Source organism: Onychomys torridus, chromosome 4 (assembly GCF_903995425.1).
Source record: "Onychomys torridus chromosome 4, mOncTor1.1, whole genome shotgun sequence".
Lineage (NCBI taxonomy): Eukaryota > Metazoa > Chordata > Mammalia > Rodentia > Cricetidae > Onychomys > Onychomys torridus.
Window position 1 is genome coordinate 143,339,743 of NC_050446.1, and position 8,479 is coordinate 143,348,221.

Below are 8,479 nucleotides of genomic sequence, written 5' to 3' on the forward strand. Positions count from 1 at the left end.
TCACATATATATGTGGAGATACATATTATATGTATTTGCACTCGAATGCTTGAATCCCCTCCTCACACAAGCTTCCAATGGGGCTCTGAGGATTTTGTTTGAATACCTTCATGAACAGATCATCTACTATTTTCAAGAATTAAAAACTTAAGGGGTTGGAGAGATTGTTCAGGGATTAAAAGCACTGGTTGCTCTTCCAGAGGACCTGGGTTCAATTCCCAGCACCCACATGGCAACTCAAAGCTGTCGGTAACTCCAGTTCCAGGGAATCCTACAATCAGTGTACAGAAACATGTAAGCAGAACACCCACTCATATCAAATAAAAAAGGTTAAAAAATACAAAAAAAAAAAAAAAAAAAAGGAGAAGAAGAATAGAGACTGGAACCTTTGGAGGGAGAGCTCTGTGAGTAAAAGAACCCCTGAGGATGGGAGAAAGAATTGGCTTGGCTGTTCCTGTGGGTGGGTGAGTGAGTACTGGAGGTCAACCCTGAAGTTCATTTTGTGGAAAGAAGATGGAGGTGAGAGGCTCTACCGTGTGGAGGCATGGCTGAGACATGACTGAGGACAGTTTGTACGACACACAGCAAAAGGTTCAGCTAAAGGGAAATGATTCAAAGTCAGGCACACGTTTGTGGTGGACATTTAGGGTAGATGCCTTTTTGGTTTTTTGAGACAGGATTTCTCTGTAGCTTTAGAGCCTGTCCTGGACTAGCTTTGTAGACCAGGCTGGCCTCAAACTCACAGAGATCCACCTGCTTCTGCCTCCCAAGTGCTGGGATTACAGGCGTGTACCGCCACTGCCTGGCAGATGCCTTTTCTTAACACCAAACGTTGAATTTTATAGTTAGGAAACACTCGACTTTCCAGTCCATAATTTATAAATGTAGCTAATATCACTCAGTGCCAGCAAGGGAATATGACCCATTCTGGCCATTTGGAGCCACACAGTCCCTAGAAACTGGTTGATGTTATGTTTTAGTCTGTTTAGGCTACTATAAACAAAATACCATATACTAGCTAGTTTTAAACAACAAAACATTTATCAAGGGGGAGGTGAGTGGCTGGAGAGAGTGCTAAGGGGTTAAGAGCTAGTGCAGGTTAGATGACTCACAGCCACCTGTAACTCCAGCTCTAGGGGACCCAGCATTCTCTTCTGGCCTCCAGGGGCAGTGGAACATACATGGCATACACTCACACAAACAACAACAGTCCTAAGAGCTGTGTGAGATGATGGCTCAGGAGGTAAAAGCACTTGCTGTGTAAGTCTGACAACCTGATTTGATCCCCAGAACCCGTGGTGAAAAGAGAGAACCGTTTCCTAAAAGTTGTCATCTCGCCTTTGTGTACACACACACACACACACACACACACACACACACACACACACACGAATAGTAAATAGTCTTTCTTTTTTTTTTTAAATTCTCATGGTTCTGGAGCCCAGGAAGTCTAAGATAAGACAGATTCTGTGTGTAGTGAGAGCCTGCTTTTTGACTCTTAGTGGGTCCTTGTGGGAGTGGTGAGTGGCCTCTCTCTGGTTTCTAACCCTCTCTACACCAGCTCTGCCCTCACCACTTAATGACCTTCCAAAGGACCCACCTCCAGTCAGTTTGGGGGATGGGACACAAACATACAGTAAGCAGCTATGATGCAGAAAGGATGCTTTAGGCAGTTTGGGCTGCAATAACCAAATACCAGAAATGGGAAGGTTAGGTTGTACCTGTGTATTGCTAGGGGTTGAACTAAAGGCTTGTTTTCACTGAGCCACAATTCCCCCAAATTGGATGGCGTAAAGAACAGAAATTGATTTCTATCACATTTCTGAAGACTGAAAGTCTAATATCAGAATGCTTGTATAGCTGGGTTCTGATGACGGCTTGTTCCCTGGGTTATAGACTGCTAGCCATCTTCTTGCTCTTTCCTCACATTGGATACGGAAAGGGAGAAAGAATTCTCTAGTATCTCTTAGGCGAACTAATCTCATCAGAAGGATCTGTTTTATTTCATTCTTAGTTGCTTCCCAAAGGCCCCATCTCCACATACCATCACATTTGGGGGCAGGGCTCCAACATGAATTTGAGAGATGTAGTTCAGTCCATAGCACAGAGTTAAGGAATTTTTAACTGTTTTTGTTATGGGTGCAGCTAATGATGAAAACAGCCCTGAGGAATGTGACTAGAGAATCTGTATTTCTAAAAAATTCCAAAGCAATACTCATATTAGTTGCTTTTTGGGTCTCTGTAAATACTGTAGTCCAAAGGGAGGAAAGATTTATCTGGGTTGCTGCAATAGAGGATTTCAGTCACCATGGCAGAAAAGTAGCATGTAGCAGAGACTGTTCACATAACAGTGGACCAGGAAGCAGGGAACCAAGCAGGAACCAGGATGTAATCTTTAAAGGCCCACTTCTAGTGACCTTCTATAAGCTCTAGAACCTAAAGGTTCCATAGCTTCCCACAGTATTATCACCAGCTGGCAAATAGCATCTAAAATGTGAACATATAAGGAACATTTCATACTCATATTCTTCAGACCATGGCAATCTTGTTGGCCTGGAAACCACGTTTGGAAAAACCACTCATGCAATGGAATAGCTGACTCCTGAGACGGAAACAAAAAGCCTAAGTGAAAAAGGACCGTGCTAGTAAGTTCTGAGTCCACGGGAAATGTAGTTCCCACTTTCAGCTCCCAAATGGAAGGCATCAAGGTTCTGTAACTACCGTTCTCAGATAACCTCTAAAAATGCCTGCATATTCCCCTTTCTGTCGTCCCCAGGCAGAACTCAGGTCTCACTACGCCCTGTGTCGTCTATTTGGAAAATCAGAAAAGACTTCACTCCCTTTCCTAGTTTGCTTTCAATGCTGTGAGAAATGCCATCACCAAAAGCAACTCGGGGAGGAGAGAGTTCCTTTCCTCTTACAGTCCACAATGAAGGAAACACCAGGGACTCAAGGCAATAACCTGGAAGTAGAGAGCATCGAGGAACAAAGCTTACTGGCTTTCTCTCTCTCCGTGGCTTGCTCAGCCTTGCTTTCTTACACAACCCAGTACCACCTGCCTGGGGATGGCACTGCCGATATTGGGCTGATCTCTTCCACATCAATGGTTAATTTCTGACAGGCCAATCTGATGGGAGCGTTTTCTCAACTGCAGTTTCTTCCTTCTTACCAAGTAACTAGCTGTGTGGAATTGACAAAAACCAACCATCACACACACACACACCCCATACTCTTGATTCTGACATGGTGTCTCCACAGCTATAGAAGTCATGTGTGCTGGAGTTTCCTGGACCATTTAGGGCAGAAGAACAAGCCTTAGTATCTATGAACTCAGAGGTTAGATGGGAAATTGTGATCATGGTGGCCATAACAGGGACTTATGGCACCAAGGGAGTCACAAAGCACTGTGACCAAAGAAAAAGATGAGAAACTCAACTACCCTTCAAGGTCAGGAAGGTCTTCAAGCTCCAACAAGAAGAGAGGCAGCTGAGTCAACTGCAAGAAGTATAGTGAGGGCTGTGGGAGACTCTGAGTGGTAGAGTGCTTGGCTAAATGTGTGACCACCCCCCCAAAATAAAGATAAATGCCGTGTTTGTGGTTTTAGATGTTTTGCATATGCAAACCCCTAAGCCAGAGCCCAAATTCCAAATCTATTGCGAAAGGAACCAATTCCAAAGGGACCTGTTACTCTAGTTTTGTTTTTTGGTGGGGAATCTTGTAGCCAAGGTTACCCACTATGTAGCAAGAATGACCTTGAAATTATAATCTTCCTGCCTCCATCTCCCAAATGCTGGGATTATAGGCATGTCTGGTTTTATATGGTGCTGGTGATCAAACACAGAGCTGTTAGTAGGCAAGCAATCTACTAACAGCTCCATCCCCAGCCAAAGGCCATGTTGTTCTTGACAGTTTCTCAGAAGGTACCACAGTGGAGACACATTTCACTTCCTCATGGTTCCAACAGAAGGCATTTGTCCTTTGGCCACTTTCTTAATGAACATAAGAGAGTCGGTGGTGTGTGACAGAGACCTAAACCCAGTGAGCCTCCATGGGAATGGAATGTTTTCTCCTCCAGAGTCCAGTGTCTGTGGAGGGGTTGGATCCTTGAAGGTTCTATGTCCACAGGTCACAGATCATCTCCATGTCCTTGAGGAGGCTTTGTACACCAGACCCACTCTGGTGGCAGGAACAAGACATCTACTTACTTATGAGTTCCTGATCGCTAGCATACAGTAGTCATGGGGTGAGTGTCAGTACCTGATGGTCTCTTTGTAAGTTCCCAAGCCTGGGGTAGCCTCTCTCCATTGTCAATGGAACCTCCAGAGGTCTGGGGTCATCTTCACTCCAGCTTCTTAGTGGAGAATGAAGCCAACAGCTCAGACTTCCATTGTTAGGGTTCCTTCTCTGTTTTCCAGGACTATTCCCTCCCAGTGGTTGAGAATTAAAGATTGTCACACCTAGAAAGTTTGGCAGAGAGGTGGAAGAAAGGACATCATCAACATTTTAAGACTCCATAACTAAATGGCTAGAATAATGGTTCAGTGGGCTGAGCATACTCAGTAAATACACCCGTTGTGTGAATATTTGAACACAAAAAGTTTATTTCTGTCTTAGAACATTGGGGCCAATGCTCCTTCATGGCTGGTGGGTGCTACACTCTGTGTGATATTCAGGGAGCCAGGCTGCTTCTGAGTTTGTAGTCTTTAGCAGGTGGTTGCCACAGACATTCTGTTGTGAGTTGGGTTCAAAGACAGAAGGAAAGGGAACTTGGGAGGTTTTCCTGGCCAGGCCTGGGACAGCATTAGCCACCCAGCCATACTCAACTGCAAGGAAAGCCGGGAGGTATTCCCAGCAAGGACAGGAGACCAGAGCTGGGGGTCACATAGTGGCCCCTGTTGTAGAAGGTGTGCTTAAGAGCCTCCTCACCTAGACTTTTGTAGGGAACTTCAAGACTGTGTGAGCAATCTTCATCTTTGAGCCTTGTTTCCCAGGTCAGAGACAGTGACACACAGTGACAGTTGGCTACTAATGTTGGCTGCTTGGTTCTTACTCAGTATTTACAAGGAAACTTCACAGTTGGCATTCCATCCAGAGTCTTGTGGGAGAGAATATCAGGCAGTGAGCAGGGCTGTTTGGTTTGCTAATTAGGGCCTCGAGACACTGCCCTCTGCTCCAGAGGGTCCCACTTCTTCCTCACTTCAGAAGCAAACTTTCTTCAAAGATTAGGTTTTTGTTGTTGTTGTTGTTGTTCTGGTTTGGTTTGGTTTGGTTTGGTTTGGTTTGGTTTTTGAGACAGGATTTCTCTGTGTAGTTTTGGAGCCTATCCTGGACCTCTCACTCTGTAGACCAGGCTGGCCTCGAACTCACAGAGATCCGCCTGCCTGTGCCTCCTGAGTGCTGAGATTAAAGGCATGCGCCACCACTGCCCTGCCAAAGATTAGTTTTTAAACTGTGTATATGTGTATTTGTATGTGTAGGTGTGTGTGCAGGAGAGTGCAAGTGCCTCTGGCCTCTGGACACTCTGGAGCTGGAGTTACAGGCAGTTGTGAGCTACTCAGTGTGCAGTTGTAAATCAAAAGCAGCACTCCCTCTTATCTGCTGAGCCCTATCTCCAGCCCCAAGGACCAGGCTTTATTCAAAGCGCTGCCGGGCTTACAAACTCCCCATCACTCCCCCTCCTCCTCCTCCTCCTCCTCCTCCTCCTCCTCCTCCTCCTCCTCCTCCTCCTGTCTGTGGGCTCCTTTGCTGCTAGAGGTTGCCATGTGAACAGCTCCAGCTGAGGAAGGCAGATGTTTGCTGACTAGGGCTCTGAAGAAGGCATTGTATCCCTGCTTAAGAGAAAGGAGAAAGCCAGGTGGGTTTCACACGTGTGCTCTCAGATCTTGGTAAGCAGAGGCAAGAAGATTGCTTCAAATTCAAGGCCAGTATGGCTACAGAGTGAGGCCTTGTCTCAATCGAGTTGGTGCAAGAGGGGAAGAAGGAAAGGGAAAAAAACGAACAGGAAGAGAGAGAGGGGATTTGGTATTCTGCTCAGCGTGTTTCACGGTTGCCTTCTTCCTACGGAGGACATAGTCCATTGCAGTAGCCACCATGGATCCATGAAGACCAGTATCACATGCCAGGGACTTGGAAGGAACTGTGGAAGGACTAGGTCCTTATTAGTGTTACTATCACTACCCTACACCTGGTTGGCCTCCTTCTAGACCTGTGTGAGAAAATAAACCCCTTATCTGGTTATTCCGACATCCTTACTCAAACCTTAGGCAGTTGAATGGCCTTGTTTTGTTTTTGTTTTAGATAGGGTTTCTCTCTGTAGCCCTGGCTGTCCTGAGACTTGCTCTGTAGACCAGGCTGGCCTCAAACTCACGGAGATCCACCTGCCTCTGCCTCCTGAGTGCTAAGATTAAAGGCGCGCGCCGCCGCGTACAGATTCTCCCTGAAAATTAAGCATTATTGCCTGGCTTACATGTTAGTCTCTGCTAAATTCAATTTTGATGGGTCTGTCTCCACAGATGGTTCCTATTCCTATTGAACAAATGGATTTTTAAAAGTTGAGGGTAGCCTGGAGTACCCGAAACCTTGTCTCAAAATTAGTTAACATTTTAATTCATTTATTATAATTATACATATGTATAGGGTGCAGAGTGATGTTTCAATAGGTGGACACAATGTATCCTGATAAGATCAAGGCAGTTGGCGTATCCTGCTCAAAGCTTTATCATTTCTTTCATTTTTATTTGTGTGGTGAACATCCAAAATTCCCTCTACTACCCATTTTGAAATGTACAATTAATTATTGCCAACCATATTTATTGAGCTGTGGAACAGAACATTAGACGTTGTCCCTCCTCTTGTTCCCGTGTGTCCACCAGCTGTCCTCAGCTTGCTTCCCCTCTCCCAGTCCTTCCTTTACTCTGGTATTTCTTATGCTTTCTGCCTCTTAGAATCAATGGTTTTGGTTCTCATACAGACATGAGAATATATGGCATTTGTATTTCTGTGCTTGGGTTATATCACCTACCATAATGCCCTCCAAGCTTGTGCGTGCTGCCACAGATGACAGGATTTCATTCTCTTCTATAGATGAAGACTATCCCCATACATACATACATGTAAACACACATACACACCCACACACCCCATGTTTTCTCTAGTCATCTCTCCGTCCACCAGTGGACATTTAGGTGGACTCTCTATTCTGTTGTGACTAGTGTTGCATCACACCTGGGCGCACACAGTTCTTTGACTTGTTGATTCCTTTGAATATATGCCTGGTGGTGAGATTGCTGGCTCACATGGTGTTCTAGTTTTGGTTTTCTTAAATGAACTCCACGCTCTTTCCCATAGTGGCTGTATTAAATTACCTTCCCTCCAACAGAACTTGAGAGACCCTCTCCCAACTTCACCAGTACTTTTTTCATCTTTTTTTTTAGCTGAGGATCGAACCCAGGGCCTTGCGCTTGCTAGACAAGCGCTCTACCACTGAGCTAAATCCCCAACCCCATCTTTTTTTTTTTTTTTTTTTAATAATAGCTGTGCTAATCAACTTTCCATTGCTGCAACTCAAGATAATCAGTGTAAAAGACGATATATATATATTGGTTCTTGGCTTCAGAAGTTGCTTTGGACCTGTGACAGAACAGGCGTGGTGGGAGCTCATGAGGACAGGGTCTGTGTACTTCAGGGTGGCTAGCAAGCAAAGAAAGGAAGAGGTTGGGGTCTAAATACCTGTGGGAGCCCACAGAGGTTTCCTAGTGAGATCTGAGCTTGCTTTATACAGCAGGGCTGCATTAGGGGTGGCTGAACCACGTAGTCACCAGGTGCTTGGGATGGTCTGCACTTGGCTGTGCTGGAGGGAGGTCTTTTGCTCCACCCCTTGGCATTCCTTTAAAAACCCTCTAGTAGAGACAGAAGGGGCCAGTGGGTTTTGATCCAGGCCCTCCTGAGGCTATCCCATGTTTTTAACTGTCTCTCTCCTCTATATTTCTATCCACATTTTTCTCATTTTTCCCTCCTCAAGAGTACCCTGGGGGGAAATGTGGGAGCTGGTCTCCCTCAAATACCCATTCTAGGACAGGTTACTAGTGGCTTTTTTTTTTTTTTTTTTTTTTTTTTTTTTTGCCTTCTAGGCCTACCTTCTAGTCCTCACAAGCTCCCAGCAGGCTACAGCCTGGCACCAGACTTCTAGCATATTTGCCTTAGTGGGACTTAGATCTGAGCCAGAGATATACCCATTTTAACTGGGATGATCACTGAACTTTTAATGTGTTTCCCTCTTGAGTGTTACATTGAGCAGTTCTTCCATAAACTTGTTACCCATTGTATACTTCTTTTGAGAAATGTCTACTCAGATAATTTGCCATTTTTAAATTGTATGATTTGTTTTTATGCTTTTTCTGCTGGATTGTTTGAGTTCCTTACATATTCCGAATGTCGATCTGTTGGGAACCAAAAGTTGGATAGCTGTGCCTTGACTTTT